The sequence below is a fragment of the Schistocerca cancellata genome, chromosome 4 (genome assembly GCF_023864275.1).
Source record: "Schistocerca cancellata isolate TAMUIC-IGC-003103 chromosome 4, iqSchCanc2.1, whole genome shotgun sequence".
NCBI lineage: Eukaryota > Metazoa > Arthropoda > Insecta > Orthoptera > Acrididae > Schistocerca > Schistocerca cancellata.
In genome coordinates, this window is record NC_064629.1 from 24,837,527 (window position 1) to 24,858,786 (window position 21,260).

Consider the following 21,260-nt stretch of genomic DNA (forward strand, 5'->3'; position numbering starts at 1 on the left):
CAGACACCGAGGTATTTGACTTTCTCGCGGAAACGTATTGGACGTGCATGTAGAGTTATTGGTCTGCAGTAGCGGTGTTTGCGCAGTTGCTTCGGTCTTCTCGTGAACAGAACGGCTTCGCACTTGTCGACGTTTACTCTAACACGCCATTTCTCCAACCAAGGCTCGGCCACTCTGAGTGCAGTCTGTAGGCGCGACGTAATGTTTGATGGTTTCCAATCTTGCGCAAGGATGGCTGTGTCATCCGCGTAGATTGCCATCATTGTGTTGTGTGTGGTTGGGAGATCGTTTATGTAGAGGTTAAACAGTAGGGGCCCTAGGATGCTTCCCTGGGGTACTCCCGCGTGTATACCGTGTCGTGTTGACTGTTTTCCCTGCACGTCAGTGTTGAAACTCCTGTCTGTGAGGTATGAGTGTATTAGACGCAGCAGCCCGTCGGGGAATCCCGCGTCGCTGAGTTTGCGGATGAGGCCGTTGTGCCATAGACGGTCGAAAGCCTTTTCGATGTCCAGGAACACTGCCCCTGTAGCTTTGTTTATGTTGAAGCCATGTGTTATGTGTTCAACGACCCGTAGGAGTTGTTGTGTTGTGGAGTGGTGATTTCTGAAGCCGAATTGCTCCGGTCTCAGGATGTCATTTGTTATGCAGTGCCTAGTGATGCGTTTGAGAATCACCTTCTCAACAATCTTACTGAGCGAGCTCAAAGGCTGATGGGTCGGTAATTTTGTGGGAGGCTGTGGTCTTTCCCCGGCTTCCTGAACATCAGGACCTTGGCCGTCTTCCAAAAGGCGGGGAAGTGTTGGTGTTTTAGTATGGCATTCGTTATGTGTGTTAGGTACTCAGTTGCTTTATCCGTGAACTCCTGGAGGACACGGTTTTGAATGCCATCATGACCAGGGGCTTTCCTAGCAGCGGAATGCATTATAGCCCAGGAGACTTCGGCTGTGCTAGCATGTCGAATGTCGTCGCGCGATGGTTGGGCTAGAATGCGTGTAACCTCTTGGTCAGTAGCAAGTGTGAACGCTGGATCTGATGGTACCAGGTTCGGTGTGAATGACGCTGCGAGTGTTCGGGCCATTAGTTCTGCTTTCTCTTCCGCTGAGTATGCAGGTCCGTCGGGCCCTTGAAGCGTTGGGGTGTATATTTTCTCCCTGGTGAAGTGTCGGGCTAGTTGCCACACGCCAGGTCGTGTGGTGTCCAGCCCTTCGAGTTTGTGGTTCCACTGTTGTGTTCTGTGTGTTTGTATTTTATCGTGTATGATGCCCTGTAGTCTGTTAATGTGCCGTTTGAAGTACGGACGCCTGGTGCGCTGCCATTGTCTCCTGAGGCGATTCCTCATTGAGATTAGGCCCAGGATTTCCTGGGGCAGGGCCGCACTGCGTTGTTGTGAGGTGCGATCAGGTATGGTGCCTGCCATTGCGTCCTGGACGGCGTTAGTGAGGGTTTCTACTGCCTCGTCAATTTGTGCTGTTTCATTAATTTCGTGTATAGGTGGGATGTGGCTATCGAGCGTTTGCTTGAACCTTGGCCCTTCCGCACGCCCGTAGTCCAACATCTTACGTTGTTCCATGTGCTGCAGTGTTTCCTCAATGTACAGTATTACAGGTTGGTGGTTTGAGGGCAGATCGTTTTCAACGGAAACGTTGAGTGTCGATGTAATGCCCTTGATGAGGGCCATGTCTATCACGTCTGGCCTGTGTCCCCTCTGATAGGGAATGTGCGTCGGTTCAGTCGGCGCTAGTATAATGTAGTTTCTGCCAAGTGAATGTTCGTACAGTTTTTTGCCGTTGGGATTTCGTATGCGTGAATTCCATTCTGGGTGTTTTGCGTTCAGATCTCCAGCGACTATTACTCGCGGTGAAATGTTGAGTAATGTGCTGATATCGCGTGTTGAAATGCCTACAGGGCTGTTGTATACCGATATCAGTGTGGTGTAGGCTCCGTTGAACTTGACTCTGACGGCCGTAGCCTCGATTTTTTCCAGTTCAGGGAGCTCTATGTTTGTGTGCTCAATGTCTTTGTGTATGACGATTGCAGTTCCACCTGCCACGGCGTCGCCCGGTCGGTCGGTACGATAGACACAGTAGCCAGGAAAGTTTAATTGTTTGTGCGGTTTAAGTTTAGTCTCGCTCAGTAGCGCGACAAGGATTCCCTTGCGCTCCATGAACGCGGCAAATTCTGCCCTTTTGTTGTGAATCGAGTCTGCATTCCAGAACAGGATCCGTGATAGTGTGTGCGGGTCTGCGTTATGGGCCGGGTGTGGCGTATTATTCATGTAAGGGTGTGAAAGAGTGTTGTGATGGCAGTGTGTATGACAGCCCAGTATTGCCCGGGTTCGGCGCTCATGAGCTGGGTGATGAGTGTAGTGACGGCCATCAGCACCTTGGTAAGGATTTCAATGGTCGTGTGTCGGGGGAATAGTGTTTCCAGTATTCCCCCAGGTGATGTGTTGGTCGTCTTTCACGTGATTCATCAATCTCAACATATTTCTGGGGGAATTTTCTTGGCGGGCGAATGAAGCAGTACCAATAAACTTAGTCCAAGTCACGAGTTTGAAACGCGGCACTCAGCTAGTTGGAGACCATACAAACCAATGAGAATAAGCCATGGGAAAAGAACAGGGTCAGGCAGTGCTTTTCAGTTGGAACCTTGAAGAGCAACGACTGGGGAGTGCTGTACCGGTGAAGTCTGTGAGGATTTAAGTTGCCTCACTAGCTGCTGCTGTTTCGCAAATGTCTGCCGCAGTCTCCTGGGCTACACTCCGCTACTATCCCACTGATCTCTCTCTCTCTCTCTCTCTCTCTCTCTCTCACACACACACACACACACACACACACACACAAGCTGTCTCGATTGGCGCTATTGACTAGCTGCCGGTCGGTCATTACCGGCATCTGCCAACTTGATTTCGAATCACTTCCAGCGGTAGCTCTTTACTTTAAAGCTTCGTCCCATGTTAAATCAGAACTTGTAATCCCACAGAACGTGCTTCTGTAGTGCAAATCTGGCTAAACGAAATGTGAGAATCTTGCTCTATGAGCAGAAAGTAATATTTGTTTTTCTCGGTCGGTCATTCGAATGTATTTCACGTTAGTTATTTACAGTGTTTCAATACATGTACCTGCACATTTAATGTTTCATTAACTAATACCCCACATTTCAGTATCATATTTCTAGCATTTCTCTTTCAAGAGGGTATACACATTGTTGCATGTTGTAATTGGCTTCTAGAATTTGGACAAAACATTAGTTGCTCAAAGGAGAAATCACCTTAATACCGTTTAACACCGCTACTAGGTAATGACGTCGATGTGGCGAGGAAGAGAGTTTCCGTTTCTTATCCAGCTGAAGCCACCATTGGTTATTAGACCCCGTAGAATTAGTAAATTTCTTGGATGTTGACTGCTACGTTTCACCTGCTGTTCCAAATATTCGCAGACATTTTCTGTGGGATTGAGTTAGGATGATTTAGTGGACCAGTTGAGGAGCGATTGGTTGGCTATGTGTTCGTCAGAACAGGAAAATGTGCGTGAGCCCTGCGAACGCCCGCTGCCGTTGTCTTGGAAGAAGGGACTAACTATCCATAGCATGAAGATGTAGAAATATAGAAGAAAGTGGAACATTTGACCAAAGATAACGTAGAAAAGAATACTCTGGTTAAAGTTCACTGTAAACCTAACTGAATGGGCCTAAATAATGGTATTTAAAACACCACCAAAGCATCACAACTCAGCATTTGGCCTGAACTATACCTTCGACATATACCTCCAATCAGCAACTGTCCAGTACCTGCATACTTTAGCGCACTGAAGACGCGCAGTTTTATGTTCCGCTACCAGAAATGGATTGCGTGATGTACCCGACTCCATTGTCTACAGTTACCTTTGTAATTCTCGCTTGGAAACGGGTTGACTTAGGACGGCATAGACTGACAGCAGCAATTCCTGATGGGTTTGAAAGTTACGGCATTGACAGGGGGTGACAGCCCTCTGCAGTCCCTGTCGGCTAGAATCTGTTACGACCACCGTTCTTTCACCAAGCTACACAGCTGTGTGTAGTGCAGCATTCCTTGTAGGGTCGTTCGAGAGTATTCGTTGATATACCAACAAATAGGGCAATCTTCTTTCTGCGTTTGGTCGTGGGCACGCCCAATCGCATAGCTCGAAATTGTCCATCTTACTGCACTGACTCGATACACTTCACTAACACACGCACACCACGTCCCTGCCATTACTTTCATCAGCGGCGAAGGGTCAGATGACCGCCTAGCAGCTGTTGTACAAGGCGACAAAGTGGGTTCTTTTTGTTCAGTGAGCGTAGTAACCAGCCTGGCGGCCAGGTCACTGAAAGAATTTTTTGTGTCGTCTGTTGCCTCTGTCGAGTCTGGTACCGTGGGCAGCAAGGAGAGGATGTTGTTTGGTGGCCGGTAGTATGCTCTTCCTCCAACACAATTGTATTAACAGGTTTCTTTATTAAGCAGACCAGAAAGCTATTTATCTTTAAGCTAGTCCACGTGTTGTGGTACAAGCACTTCCGTAATAGTCCACGCTAGCCTCACTGCTGGTGAAGTGCAAGTCCTGCGATAAACACTACACTCTCGTAGCCGGTGACGTGAACTGACAGACGCCAACTAGAATAGTAACTGAGTTCACTGCGACTCTGTCTGCGGCTGGGCTTACTGTCTGTCACTGACTGGGACTGACTCTGTGACTGACTGGGCCCTCTGGTCCACCGTAGCGATCCAAATATTGGCGCCACGGTGTTTGCGACTCTGTCTTTGGGCTCTCTCCTAATAGGCGCGCTTCATTCAGCGCCTATCATCGAACTTCTTGCAACTTCTATGGCGACCAGTGTGCTGGCGACAGCTTCAACCAGCACAGAATTAATTCACCCCCTAAGCATAAATTTGAACCACAAAAATTAACTGTTTAAAAATTTAAGTCTTAGTGTGCACTTTATTAAATTAGAGTTGCAAACACAACTTTTCTGCGCCCAAAGTGAGAGCTGGCATAACATTTTTATGTCAAAGGGGAGGGGGAGGGATGAGACGTTGTAAACGAAATGCATAGAACAATAATTTCAGAAGCTGCATAAACCAAAGAATAATGTACGAATCAAGTCCACACCTTTACTATACTTCTGTGAGAAGTCTATCAGTGTAACGTCGACGACTGCGTCATTAGTGCCTGAGATAGGATTGAACTGGTCAAGACCACTTGAAATCACACATCCAGGCACTTATCTTGAGAGATTCCAGAAGCCCATAGAGAATATAAACCATAGTGTCCCGAAGGCGAATCCAGTCTTAACCACTATGCCATCTCTTTTCGTAACGAGAGAGAAAGAGAGAGAGAGAGAGAGAGAGAGAGAGAGATTGTGAGAGAATCTCTGTGCGAAGGCGGGTAGTTCTTATTTCTTCCCATTACACAGTTTGGTGAGGGTGTTAAACTGACAAAACAATGTCAAAGATTAAGTGGTGGAGTCTTATTTGACTTCCTTCTGGTTGTATTGCGTTTGATTATGGTCATTTCAACGAATTTGCTACTAGCATCGTTTTCATCGCAAGTTGAGTTATGTGGTAGAGGCTCCTAGAAATTTTGACTGAATCGTGACAGATTGCCGATGGTGTGAGCCCGATGTATCGTTTTCGATGAGAAGTAGTTTCCCTTCGCCAGAAATCACTACTATACTAGAAAACATCTATTTTATACACCTCTAAATTCTGCTTACATCTACCTGTGTCATTCTTGTTATTATCGTCATTATTATTACTATTATTATTTTATTGTTGTTATTATTATTGTTACTATTATCACTATTAGTGGCAACAGCTGAAACAGTACAAATACTGTCAGCATAACTTTATTAGTTCATAGACAGTATAGTTTACTCACACTGCCACTACAGACACTCAGATCATTTCAATACTACTGTTATTTCTTAGGTAACTCTGCTGTAAAAATGGTGCTCTATGTGTGAAATTCTGGTCTGATGTAAGAGAGACCCTGAAGGCTTTAATCGGGCCAGGTTAAATAAATAAAATAAATACCATTTTATACGCGTATTGCTGGATTAGGTAATGAGGCGTTCGTTTTCTTATTATTCTTTTGTTACCGTATTCCTTAACGACTACCGACGCAAGACAGTATCTGTCTTGGTTTCCGAATTGAACTTACGCCCTGCAACAGTGTGTGGCTTGGCCCAGACCGTACCGACCGAATAAAACTTCGAACCGGACCGGCGTGGAAGACATATCTTTGCCTCTGTGTGGCTTCGACAGCGGTGCAAGGCAAAGATCAACGAAATACTGTTTTAGTCTGTCACGAAGTTAGTCACAACAGAATAGTTCGCTGCAAATAGTGCTGTTCTTTGCGAAACAAACTCCTAGCTTTTGACATAACCATTTGCGCAATATCCTTTCATCCTAGGTGCTGCTCAACTCTGTGGAGTGGTGAACAATATGAGAGAGGTTTTAGCAGCTTCAAGCTAAGAGTCAGCAGGTTAATCTGTTAGTGTTGCGTCCACTGCGAGACGCCAAAGCAGTGAGTTAGAATGCCGGTAGAGTACAGTTTTAACTTGCCAGGAAGCTTCGAAGTCAACGTAATCGCCTGATTATAAGATAACTAGAGAATCTACTGCATATTATTCTCTGTTTCTGTGAAACTTGGTACACTTGGGTCCGTGGTTGCACTGTCCACCATATTACATAGATCTTTTCGTGATTAAATATAGAGTAAAATGTAAAATGTAGCCAACAGTAAGACGTCAGGTTTCAGATAACACTCCTTGTATTTACTGAAAACGCATATCTCGTTGTATTTCCTCTAAATTTAATGCTTTGCAAACGTTTCAACTGTATGATGTTCTAATATTTTGATGTCACATTATTTTTGTTTTGAATGCCACATTCATGCTTTCGAGTTCGTAGTTTCTTTTTATATTTCCCTGCATACTATCGTGTTTGCAGACGCTCATCAGTTGTCACTCGAAGATGAATTCATAAACTGAAGCACTTTTTTTTACCTTAGCGTTTTGTATCCCCCTCTGTAATATTCTTAGGCGTTACGATGCTACAACAAAGTAAATATAAATGTACTGTGGAAAATATGGGAAAAGAAGAATACCACCATATCTTATGTCAAACATGACAGCAGTGTTTGGTGGAATAACTATAATTCTAGAAATAGATAATAACGAATTAACAGAGAAGATATTCGCTAATAGAGACTTAAAACTAGAAGCACCATGTTACCTACTACAATAATTTCAACGATGAGTCATACGCTACTGGAAAACAAAACACACCTAAGGTATTAACAGTTCACAGACACTCTCAACTTGATTATTCGCTGATGACCATAATTATACTGCGAGAAACATAGCAGACGCTGTCCTGAATATGAATTTAAGATATCGAAATAGAAAACTAAGTCGATGGCTTTTGCTGAAAAAATTCAGCAACAAATAGAAATAATGCCTGAGAACTGCTCAGTGTAACACGAGCCGCATCTAATTTTTTGGGATCGGACATTACAAGCATTTACAGCAAATATGTACCCAATTAAATAACCAAATTTGTATCATCTCGTTACACAATTCAAACAACCCAAAAACTAATAATCCACAGAGAACTAAACTGAAATTCTACAATGGACTGCTAATACCATATATGTGTATCTTAAACATGGATTGTGGGAAAGTGGCAGGAAGTAGAAACAAAATCTGCTCAAATGCAGCTTCCAAGAGCCTTCAAGGGATTTATGAGAAGATGCCATACTGTAAATGAATAAATTCTCAAAAGCTGTGAATGGAAGATGATGATGATGATGATGTTGATGAATTACGATACTGGATAGGTTCTTCGGACATTTTCCGCAATTTTTTCCAGTGACCTATACATTTTCTGTTGACCCGTTTCTAAGAGGTAATAATCATCACATTGCCTCTTAAGTAGAGAAAAATTGACACTGTTTGTAGCAAGCCATTCAGTTAAATCGTATTTAATACGAATTTGTTAGTTGTGAAATTCTGGCGTTGCAAATATAAGCGAAGTTGAGTGTTTGCCTCGAAATGACACATTTTTTGTAGTAACTGATACAAGATATTCTAAAATCAAAACATAATATTCAAGCTGAGAAACCACCGTCGCTTGTATGACTGAAACTTTGTTGATGAGATTTTAGGAGTGATACGAGATGTAAGTGATGCATAACAACTGTGACTATAACGGAATGTAGCAGAACTGCAAAAACTGAATTTTCCAACTAGAAATATACTCTAAAATTAAGTATTTCCATGTTTCTTGAGTCCTAAACAATACGATGTTTGGAAATATAGTTAACTGCACCACAGAACTGTCAATATAGAAGTTTTTTCGTCGAGAAGAAACTTAAGGGTAAGTTAAAAAGACCCCTGTACACATTAAGAACGTAATATGTAATTTAAATATACCGCCACTAATATGCAAACTCAAATCACACGAATCCTTCACTTGGACATAAGAAAGTAGATGATATGTGTGGAACCAGATTTAGCAGAATGTGTTGTCCAGCTGCATATTTTATTTGGTTACATGCAATTTATGAAAGGTGTTTCCAGTACAAGGAAGCAGTTAGACAGAGATCCAAATCTTTTGCGTGGACACTTCGTTAATTCTAATTTTATGTCTCAAACAATCTTCACGACATATTAGAGGATCGTATGCACGTACATTTTCTAGGACAGCAAACGCTATATCTCTTATTTCGTCTCACATATACCACAATAAATATTGCGTGGTGATAGTGAGATCCGAGAAATAATAGCAAGTAGTAACATGCATCTTGTTCATTGTAGACTCTGTTGTAAATACACGATAATTCTAGTAGAACAGAGGTTAGTGTTATTTACTCTCCTCAAATATTTATTTTATCTGAGGTAGTTTTCAAACCTCATTTGGCTTATTATGGGATGGTGGACTTCGAAATACTCTATCTTACCAAAAATATCCAGAAACTGTTACGTAATTGACTACTACATGTCCTCGGAGGCGGACTCGTCAATATAAAAAATCTTATGTTGTAAGTAGACAAACAGTAGCAGCAAAACTGGGTTGTGAGCAGACGTCCGAGACTTGACACATGGACTTGTTACTGGATGTCATCTGAGTAACAAAGCCATCAGGGAGATTTCAACCCTTCAGAAGTTGTCCAGATCGACTGTAGGTGACGTGATTGCGAAGTGGAAACGTGAAGGAATAACCAAAGCTAAAGAAAGACCAGGCAGACCTAGTGTAGAGACGGAAAGCGAGCAGTAAGCATTGCGTAGAGTGGCTGCAGGAAGTCACATGAAATCAGCCGAAGGAGCTCCAAAGCCATACCAGCACGGTGACTGTGCGCAGGGAGATAAAAAGAATGAGGTACAGTGGCTGTCAGCTCCTCACGAACCACACATTTCTGAACTTTCAACGCTAAGCGACACTCCCAGGTGGTGTAAAGAGCGATAACATTGAAAACGAATGTTTTCAAGTGGTTAATCACTCTATACCCCGTGACAACTCGACGGATGGCATCAGGTTGGGCTAATGTACGGAGAACGTTACTTGCTGTCATGTGGTGAAGTACGGAGGAGGTGGTGTTACGATATGCCGCTCATTTTCACGAGCCCCTTATTGCGCTTTAAAAAAACGCGAAATACGGAGGGATACAAACACATTTACAGCACTGCGTACTGTGTACAGTGGAGGAAAAGTCGGAGGCAATGATTGTTTGTATCAGCATGACAAACCGCTCTGTCGCAAAGTAGCAGCTGGACAGTAACGTAGCGGAATGAGAACATTTCTCTGCTGTCTGACACGAAATGACGTGTAGATAACTAATGAGATTGTCCCACGACGGACGGTGTGAATCGAGGAATTGTTTGTGACATAACATTCAGATTTCCAATGAGATCAACCTACGCTGGGGAAAAACAATTAAGTGTCATCAATAATTAAATGAGATCGAACGCAAAAGGTTATGAGATTAAGGGGTTGATGTGTGAATGGAATAAACTGCTTAGATGATTAAAACACGGAAGAGATGTATTTTTTTCAGTACTGTTTATGCAACCCAAACCAAACGACCCAGTTAGTAAAGGGAAGGAGGGGGGTGGGGGGAGAACCATCTCACCGTTATTCGCGATCATTCATCGTGTAGTGCCGTCGGCGGCAGGCGCTGCGTCGCCTCTGAACTGTGCGGGGCGAGTCCGCTGCTCACATCGGCACCCGAGGCTTTGAAGAGAGGCCCAGGTACGATAACGGTCTTGTCTGGCTGTTGCGGGTTGCGTGGCCATAGCTGCGTTATCACGGTGTCGGAAGGCGGATGCTGGAGATGGAGAGCAGAGGAGAGTCGCTCAGAGTGGTGTGATCTAATTGGTAATTTGCGTGCTATGTCATATCACACGCCCAAAGTGGGGGTTACCGTTACGCATTTGTATGCTGTGTCACGTCACAGGGAATTTTGAAGGATTTACTACATTCTTGTGCCCAACGTGGGGCGATATCATTGGTAATTTGCATGTTATGCGACATAACAAACAATTCTCATTTCACTGCAATAACATCGCTGCCGTGGACTGGCCTGCTCAGTGTCCGGACCTGAACGTAATGGAACCCATTTGGGATGAATTAGAACGTCTACTTCGCTCCAGACCCCTAGCTCTCTGGTTCGACTCTTGAGGAAGAACGGCTGCCATTGCTCCACAGACATTGAGACACCCCGTGGAAAGTGTCCCCATCAAAGTTCAAGCCGTCATGAAAGTGAAGGATGCACAGATCCCATGTTACCGTCCATTAATAGGTGCCCGGGTACTGTACATGCAACATCGTAAAGCACGCGCAGTTCCTCATCAGAGCTGCAGTACTGGACAGAACATACATTTACATTTAATCTACTACTAAAATAAACATATAAATAGTTGGTGAATGACGCAACCAGCAACAAATACTTCCTGAATGTTTTATTTTAGTGCTATAACCGGTTTCCAGCTACCATGCCGATCTTCAGATGGCTAACATTTTTCGTTACATAGATGTTTCGTCTGCTCCACACTGCACAAGAATACTTGAGTACCTCGTGCCACTTTATTAATTGTTTCATTAATAAAAAAACATTACACACACACACACACACACATATAGGGTGGTCCCTTGATCGTCACCGGGCCAAATATCACACGAAACAAGCGTCAAACGAAAAAACTACGAAGAACGAAACTTGTCTAGCTTCAAGGGGGAAACCAGATGGCGCTATTATTGGCCCGCTAGATGGCGCTGCTATAGGTCAAACGGATATCAACTGCGTTTTTTAAAATAGCAACCCCCATTGTTTATTGCATAATCGTGTAGTACGTAAATAAATGTGCATGTTTTAGTTGGACCACTTTTTTCGCTTTGTGATAGACAGCGCTGTAATAGTCACAAACATATGGCTCACAATTCCAGACGAGCAGCTGGTAACAGGTAGATTTTTTAAATTAAAATACAGAACGTAGGTACGTTTGAACATTTTATTTCGGTTGTTCCAATGTGATACATGTACCTTTGTGAACTTATCATTTCTGAGAACGCATGCTGTTAAAGCTTGATTACCTGTAAATACCACATTAATGCAATAAATGTTCAAAATGATGTCCGTCAACCTCAATGCATTTGGCAATACGTGTAACGACATTCCTCTCAACAGCGAGTAGTTCGCCTTCCGTAATGTTTGCACATGCATCGACAATGCGCTGATGCACGTTGTCAGGCGTTGTCAGTGGATCACGATAGCAAATATCCTTCAACTTTCCCCATAGGAAGAAATCCGGGGACGTCAGATCCGGTAAACGTGCGGTCCACGGTATGGTGCTACGACGACCAATCTAACTGTCATGAAATATGCTATTCAATACGCTTCAACCGCACGCGAGCTATGTGCCGGACATCCATCATATTGGAAGTACATCGCCGTTCTGTCATGCAGTGAAACATCTTGTAGTAACATCGGTAGAACCCTATGTAGGAAATCAGTATACATTGCACCATTTAGATTGCCATCGATAAAATGGGGGCCAATTATCCTTCCTCCCATAATGTCGCACCATACATTAACCCGCCAAGGTCGCTGATGTTCCACTTGTCGCAGCCATCGTGGATGTTCCGTTGCCCAATAGTGCATATTATGCCGGTTTACGTTATGGCTGTTGATGAATGACGCTTCATCGCTAAACAGAACTCGTGCAAAAAATCTGTCATCGTCCCTTAATTTCTCTTGTGCCCAGTGGCAGAACTGTAAACGACGTTCAAAGTTGTCGCCACGCAATTCCTGGTGCATACACATATGGTACGGGTGCAATAGATCCTGATGTAGCATTCTCAACACTGACGTTTTAGAGATTCCCGATTCTCGCGCAATTTGTCTGCTACTGATGTGCGGATTAGCCGCGACAGCAGCTAAAACACCTACTTGGGAATCATCATTTGTTGCAGGTCGTGGTTGACGTTTCACATGTGGCTGAATACTTCCTGTTTCCTTCAATAACGTAACTATCCGGCGAACGGTCCGGACACTTGGATGATGTCGTCGAGGATACCGAGCAGCATACAAAGCACACGCTCGTTGGGCATTTTGATCACAATAGCCATATATCAACACGATATGGACCTTTTCCGCAATTGGTAAATGGTCCATTTTAACACTGGCAATGTATCACGAAGCAAATACCGTCCGCACTGGCGGAATGTTACGTGATACCACGTACTTATACGTTGGTGACTATTACAGCGCCATCTATCACAAAGCGAAAAAAGTGGTCCAACTAAAACATTCATATTTCTTTACGTACTACACGAATATGTAATAAAAATGGGGGTTCCTATTTAAAAAAACGCAGTTGATATCCGTTTGACCTAAGGCAGCGCCATCTATCGGGTCAACCATAGCGCCATCTGGCTTCCCCCTTCAAGCTAGACGAGTTTCGTTCTTTGTAGTTCTTCCGTTTGATGCTTATTTCGTGAGATATTTGGCCCGGTCACTGTCAATGGACCACCATATATATATATAATGCAAGCATTTTAACGTTTATTTTATTAATGAAAGAACTGATAAAGTGGCACTAAGTACTCAAGTATTCTTGTGCAGACGACATGCCATTTATGTAACGAAGAAATGTTAGCTATCTGAAGATCGGCATGAACCCCCCTCCCTTACTGTCTGCACCCGTCCTGTCCGCCTTATCCCCACCCTCACCTACCTTGGCCTCATTATTGACCGTCACCTCACCTGGATCCCTCATCCCCGCTCCATCCAATCCAAAGCCCACAACCGCCTCCGACTCCTCAAACTCCTCTCTGGCCGGACATGGGGATTGCACCCCTCTACCATCCTCCACACCTACAAATCCTTAATCCGTCCCATCCTATGTTATGCCAGTCCTGCCTGGATATCTGCCCCCCCCCCCCACCAAATTCTATAAGTCCCTCCAGATCCTTGAGCGTCATGCACTCCGCCTCGCCTTCCGTATACGCCTCCCGTACCCCACGCGGATCCTCTATGATCTCATTCCTTTCCCCCATCTGCTCGTATTCCTCGAACATATCCGCATCCTCTACACCTCCCGCCGTCTTGAACCCCCTCACCCCCTGGTTGCTCCTCTCCTCTCCGATCCCCGCCCCCTGCCACGTCTTCACCGTTGTGTCCCCCCTACCGTCCATCTCTACACCCTACATCTCCTTTCCCAAGGTGGCTTCCATCAACTCCCCCTCCCTGATGATGCTCTCTCTCCCTCCATTTACCCCTCCTATCAACTCTGACCCTCACTTCCCCTCCTATCCTCTGTCCTTTTCCCGGGCTCCCTCTCCCCCCCTTCAATCCTCTTTCTTCCCCACCTCCCCTCTCTTTGCCCCCTTCTCTCCCCCGAGTCCTTTTACATTTCCCTCCTCTGCCTCCTCTCATTCCCTCTCGCGTCTGCCCTTCTCCCCCTTTCTTAGTCCTCTCCCTCCTTGGTTCCCCCCCCCTTTTCGTTTTTTCCTCTCCTCCCTCCTTGTTTTTCCCCCTCCTCCAGGTCCCCCCCCCCCCCATTCTGCCTTTGGATCGGGAGTGCCATATTTGTGCCGCCATTTTCGTGCAGTGTTTTACAGTGTGTTTTCCCAGTGAGTGTTCCGTGTTGTGTCTTTTGGGAAGTGTAGCAAACAGCCATCATACTGTCGCTGGGTGTGATTTTTTTTATCTCTTGCGAACAGAAACCAGACTGTCGCCATGTTTTTTAATTGTGTGTCTACTATGTTACTTGTTTGATTCCTGTGTATTTCATCACCATTGCCAACCCCTTTTGCTTTCTGTTTTAACTTTCCGCATTTTTACGCCATTTTACACTTTAAATCACCATTTTATCGCCTGTTTTTCCTTGTTTCTTTCTTCTTCCTTTTTTTCCTTTTTTTAAAAAAAAATGTCTGTAGGCTGTAGAGCAGCGTAGTAAGCTGCTACCAGCCCGCCCCCTTCGGGGGAATTGAAAATCAATAAAGAAAAAAAAATGGTCTCCCGAAACTGGTTATGGCAGTAAAATAAAACACTCAAAAGTATTTGTGGCTGGTTGCGTCATCCACCAAGTATCATTAACGGCCACGGAGTTCACAAGATCCAACATGGATGTAATATAAATGTTGTTCCAGGGACTTTATTATTATTTATGTGTCATAGAAACAGGAAGGATTTAGGAAATGTTATGATAATGCAAAATAGTGCATAATTTACATTGGTGTAACATGTTAGCTTCTACTACATACAAATTATATCAATCCGGGTCCGACGTTTCGTGCCTCATATGTGAGTGAAACAAGACAGTGAAAGACTAGTAATGGTGCAGGGGCTCCAGTAATATGTGTGTAGACGTAGGTGAAATCAGAAATTGCTCGTTATATATATTGAGTGGACACGACTTTGGGAACTTGTTCATGGATATTTTTTGTGCAATTTGGCATAAGGGCCAATGGTCTCCCGTGGCTTGTTACAGAGTCATTCCATTTCGTTTTATTTTTATCCCCATTTATCTTTCTAACTCTATTGATTGCACTGAAAATATTTTGACTGTAGCAGAGAAAGTTATTTTGCAAATAAACCCATTGGTTTTATAGTCTCAGGCTTTCACCGATCATTTCTAGTGGATAAAATAAAAAGCACTGACATCCTCTACGAAAACTTTTAGTACTCGTAAAATGAGCTCTAGCGGGAAAGACGCGTTTTTATAGTAAATACGTTAATTACGCTGACTAGTTCTTGAGTGTTTCTTATCCTCTCAGCTTGCCGCTATTGTTCAAAATCAGGCTGAATGTATAAGCAAGGGAGCATATAATTAAATGAGTGAGAGGAAATGTACATAAAGGCGTTGCCGGGAATCATACAGTACGGTCGAAGTATTGGCAGCAGAGCTGATTAGGCGTATCGTGGCGGCGTCCTGCTGGTGGAAAGTTGTGCTCAAGTTTGTGGCGTCAGCCAGCCAGCCAGCCAGCTGCCGCCGCTGCAACTTGGCCCTGCACCCACAGAGGAAGTCATCCATTGGTGTGAGGTCTGGGGAGCGCACAACCGCTGTTGCTGTTTGTGGGTCAACGCGTTCATTCAATCGGCGCCGAAATTGTTTTTCATCCGCTGCTGCTAGGCAGCTGACACGTGTCGTATGGGCCACGTGGCCTAGCCGGCGTTTCTACGAGTACACTGTGTTAGACCACCCGAAGAAAATGAAGACGCTGGTCTAGAAGAGCAACACGTTGACGTCGACTAGAGGGCGCGCTGCACTATTTGCGGGTATTTCCACGAAGAAAAACATTATCTGCAAAGCGAGAGAAGGAAAAATTTCGCAGGTTGTTCAGGGATATTTTCTGAGTACTTTGCTTTAAGGAATCCTGGTCTCCGGTGGCTCGTTAAAGATTAAACCGTAATTATGATTTATTCGGTTTTTTATCCCAGTTACCTTTGTGTTCGTAAAACTACTTTCATAATAATGAAAAAATCAGTATTTATACAATCAGCAAACCTACAACAGAAAGAGAGTAATGTAACAACCATCAATGCAAAACTTCTGTGATGTGATGACCGTCGCTGAGGGAGCAACTTGCCATTGCGCCGAGCTGGCGCTCTTCCGTTGCAATTAGTGATTCCGTAGCGAGATGCATATTGGCGAACTCGGTAAACATATCCGTATTGCTGTGTTTCACGATTGACGCACAACTAACAACGCCGGAGAAACCGAAACGAGACAGAACCGAGTAGTACTGGATGTGAACTTCAAGGCGAAGAGCAAAGTGAGTATTACCGTTGTCAACAGCAAGTACCGTGACTCAAAGGAAAAAGTTTGTTTCCAAACAAGTTACACATATTTGCAGCAGAAAACGTTATTTTATAAAGAAACGTATTGATGTTCAACATGATCGCCAAGCATTCCACACACTTATAAAAAATACGCGTGGCCCATCAGACAATATATCTCAAATTTCAAGGCTGTCAATATAACTAAACTCCTAAGAATTACAGTTGTGAGCAAGTTAAATTGGAACGATTACATAGACAACGTTCTAGGGCAGGCAAACCAAAGACTCAGTTCTATTGGTAGAACACTTAAAGAAAGGCGTTTTTCGTTGCGCTGAGATCTTGTCACGAAATTCCAGTCACTAACTTTGTCTCCGAATGCGAAAACTAGCTTGAATTCCTCTAAGACTCTAAGTTACTAAAACTAGTGCCATGAAAGGTACAGAGGTGAGTCACACAACATCCGTGCTGTCACTAGCTTCTTCTGCTTCCTCAGTTTCCTTATCTCTGCTATGGTGGCACTGAGTTGGTCGCTTCCTTAAGCAAATGTGTTGTGTGTTGTCACCAGGTATTGCTCCCTCATGCACTTTCGTTTCTATGCTTATCAGTTACAGAAATCACACTACGCAGTATGTCTGCGCTCCGTTTTACACAGAAATGATCATGTGAAAGTAAGAGGCAGAAAAAAAGGCCCAAAAGTCTTGCACATAGTGAAAACGGGAAATTGTTACATTATTCCATCAATTTACAGACCAGCTAACACTCTGTAATTTTATTAAATTTTATTATGGAAAATAGTGGTTGAATATACATTTAATGATTTCGGTTAGCGGAACGTTAAAAACCTGCCATTTTAATCTCAATTGGTTAGATCTAACTGATATTTCGTATGTAATGCGCAAAATTTCTCAGCCGCCAGTGAAAGACTGTTTTAGGTTAAAAATTATTTTTCGACGCACTCTCCTTTTACGTTAACACACATTCTCCGACATTTTTGCTGTGAGTAATTCCATCCCATAATTATAATCCTGATACGTTAAAAAACCATGCACCTGCAACTGCCACGATCTCTTCTTTGGAATGAAAGGGATTTCCAGACAATAATTTCTTTAGACATGAGAGAAGTTGGAGGTCAGAGTGTGACACATCTGGTGAATTGGGAGGTTGTGTAGAGGTGCTTCGTCCCGAATGCTGATTTTTTTCCCTCGCTCTAGTCGAAAACTGACATTTTGAGAAACGTGGCTGTAGTACTATAAGGTCTATAATGTAAACAGAAGCGAGCCATAAATATGAATTAAAAAGATTTGAATCGAACCATGACTAGGTTCGGATGTCCTTCAAATCCATCTTCAGATCGTTGTTACAGACTTACGTGCTTTCTTTCTAGAGCCTGGTTTTGTATTCATTATTGGTTTACTGCAGTAGGATAGTCAGAAAGTGTTTTGTTCACAAATCGGTAAAATTCACGAGAGATTTAGTTCCTTTGATTTCTACCAAACATTCATGGAAAGTTTTTAAAGTTAGAAAAACGTGAAATGTGTGAGAAATTACGTGCTGTATGATTCCGTGTGACGAATTGGACCCATGTTTTGTTATGAATTTTGAAATTTACACACGATAAACATTTATAAAGGGTGGCCCAGCTTCAGTAACTTAACAAGTTTTGAAAGATATTACAGTGATAAAGATTTTAGGTTACAGGTGCTGTGAGAGTGTTCGAGCATAGTAAAATATGCCTTTGTTAGTGAAAAGAGATTAATTTAAAAAACGAAAAGAGAAGTCAAATTACTTACAATAATTTCTTTATTTACAATAATGTCTAATATGGCATTCTATTGAATGTTTAAAATCACCCATATAAAGATTACGTACAAACAATACCAAACACTGTGTTCGGTCCATAAGCACAATAAGATACGTTTTTTGTTATAGTGATAAAGCTAAGTTTGAACATCGAGACACTACTTGCATTTCACAGTATAAATACTAATATAATATAGTTTGATTGCTCATGCAGTTACAACAAATAAGCTGTAATATTTTGACACAGCGAGGTATGAATATTATTTAAATGTAAATGTCATAATAAAAGTATAAGTAGTTTATATATCATTCATGCAATGTAACAACTTTTAGAGTACTGCGGCTCTCTTGGACTATGGGAATATTACGTTGGCTTAAACGATAAGAAGAGCTCACGGTAGTTATTTAGAATGGAAGTGTTGGTTGACTGTTTTTTCATCCAGAATGAGATCAGAAAAGATGTCCTATTGATCTCAACCTCTTCCAGAAGATTCATTGTGCTGCCCTTATCAGTAAGGTGTAAGATCTGCAAGTTGTTTCATATGTTACCTGCTGTATGATTATTTCCTGCAAGATGGGCACAAAGGCTGATTTGCTTACATTATTCAGTCTTAGGGCATCAAGGTGTTCCTTACACCTTTAGAAGTTCTACCTGTTTGGTCAATGTAAAATTTGGGACAGTTATTATAGTTCAGTTAGAGATTCCTGACCTTTTTTGGGGGATGATAGTGTGTGGATGGCGTGTACGACTCTGTGCTAAAGTCTATTATCGGTGAAGAAGCTGATTTTGACACTCTTCTTCTTGAATAGATTGAAATTTTATACGAAAGCGGGCTGTATATTATACGACTGCATAAGTTATTGATTTTTTCTCCATCATAGTTACTGTAGTTGTTATTGCAGAGATCTATTGTCAGGATTTCTTGCTTTTATTTTCTGGGAGAGCTTATCTATTATGGAAACAACCTTAAGTAGTTCACCGAGTTTAGCTTGGAATTTTTCTATGGGATCTTATTCTAGTTCTGTAAAGTTATTAGTCTGGCAGAATTCTACAGTTTTCTCAATTTACACTGCTTCATACTAATGATTGCAGAATTTCCTTTATCAGACTTCGCCATGAGGGCCTTGTTAGAGATTAGTTTATCGTCGATACGTTTAATAATTTTTTGTTCATTGTTAATTATACGATTTGCCTAACTCGTGTGTTTGGTCATGAGTTTGTTGGCGTTATATACCAAGGCATTTTTCTCATTAGACTGTCGTTTGGCAGTATTACATGAAAGCTTCGTAGCTGATAGTATGTCTTTCGTGTTTTTGCTAATAATTTTTTGGGTAATATTATGCTTGAGGCCTCCGTGTAAAAGGTTAAGTTCAAGTTCATTAAAATTGAAAGAGATGTCGGTTGTGTTTCTCACTCTATTTTCTTTTGCAATCAGACACGCTGCTTGTGTTTTTACATCCATCTTGTGCAAAAGGCCAGCGCGTTAGATTTGATTTTATTTTGCACTTTTCAAGTTAATTAACTAGGAGAATCTTTTCTTAATCGCACAAAACACTGCTCACATCTTTCCGGCAGAGGAAAACCGATTTCGCCTTCCTCGTGTGCTCCTCCCAGTGCTTCAATTGCCATTTCTAGTTTAAGGAACGAACTCACGTCTCATCCACACTGAACAACTACCGCACAAAATTAGTTGGATTGTTTTTAAAAATGTAAACATTACTAGAAAACTCGTTTTCACATCTGATTTTGGTCAACATTTAACAAATGTAGCACTATATTGGCGTAGACTGTTTTCATACTTAATTCTTCACGTGAAATGTACCCTGTTATTTTTGCTCACATTCGTATGGCGTCAACCATTTCACACATCTTCAATTATCGTTTGACGTAATTTGTCGATGATCGTCTTTAAAGAAAATTCTTCCGCGTCACTAATACTATGTCACATTCTTTGGCGTTCGAAACGAAAGAAAAGACTCTTTGTAAACTCTCACGAGCTTCGTATAAACTCCCATTGCGATACTCTACGAAACAAAGAACTTTATTAAGTTACAATATTTCACTTTACCGATCTGAATGGAACATAAACAGCAAAATTACTTTAAAACGCCGTAGTGTCACCAAAATGAACACGGATGACTGTGAAACAATAACTATCGTACAATCAATACAATTTGGTAGATCAAGATAGCAACTGATTAACAGTTTTGAGCAACCCCTAACAACATACGAAAAACAAAATTTCTTTTCTGTCCGTGGCATTTCGTGTATGCCAAGAAGTTCTGGCCTGCTGTCGCATTTGCATTTTAGCTTCTTATGGAATTACTTTGCGCTTTGAAACTGTCTTCTTGATTCGAATTACAAAGACCAAGCTAAAAGTAATGCTAAGAGGTAAACTTCAGGTATCTGAAGTCTTTGTGTTGTGTAATTTATCTTAAAATATTGCATCCATCCAACCGAGAGGAATACTTGTAGTGCCAAAACAGATCATCTTATCCTAAGGGTACAAAGTCGTTGTGGTGCCGACAATGTGCCAGATACATTCGTGCGATATTAGGTCTTGCTACATACACCTCCTTCTAGAACACTGAGATGAAACTCGTTTCTTGAAACCTGGTGGACACTGGAGATAGTTCAGTGATTTGGTTGAGATGGTAAATTTCTGTTTGTGTGTATTTTTGTCTGTGTTTTAATCGCCAGTACAGTACAATAAATGCCACCTTCTCGTACATAAGAGTGGAAAACCGCCTGAAAATTAGAAAGGAAGCATCGCATCGAATGGCTAAAACTAAATAAAAATGATTTGAAAATACGGGAACGTGTCTGTTGTACCACCCATCAAGGAATTTCACCTGCTGAACTCTGCATCTGTGTGCACTCGATGTTTCATTGTTAACAAATCTAAAGACTTTAGAAACAATACCTCTAACAGAAAAGTGTGACCATCAAATTCACAACACTCATAAGCGACGTATTATTTAACAAAAAGTTAAACTTTTGCTTGTATGCAGCTTCAGTTACGTACTTCAAAGACAGAGGTATTAAACAGTTTGCACACTTAATAATGACAACACGTGGATATGGCCAATCATTTTCGATGTATGCGCACGGCTGGAGCTGAGGACATGAAGCCACAATGGTCGCGTTATCAAATGATG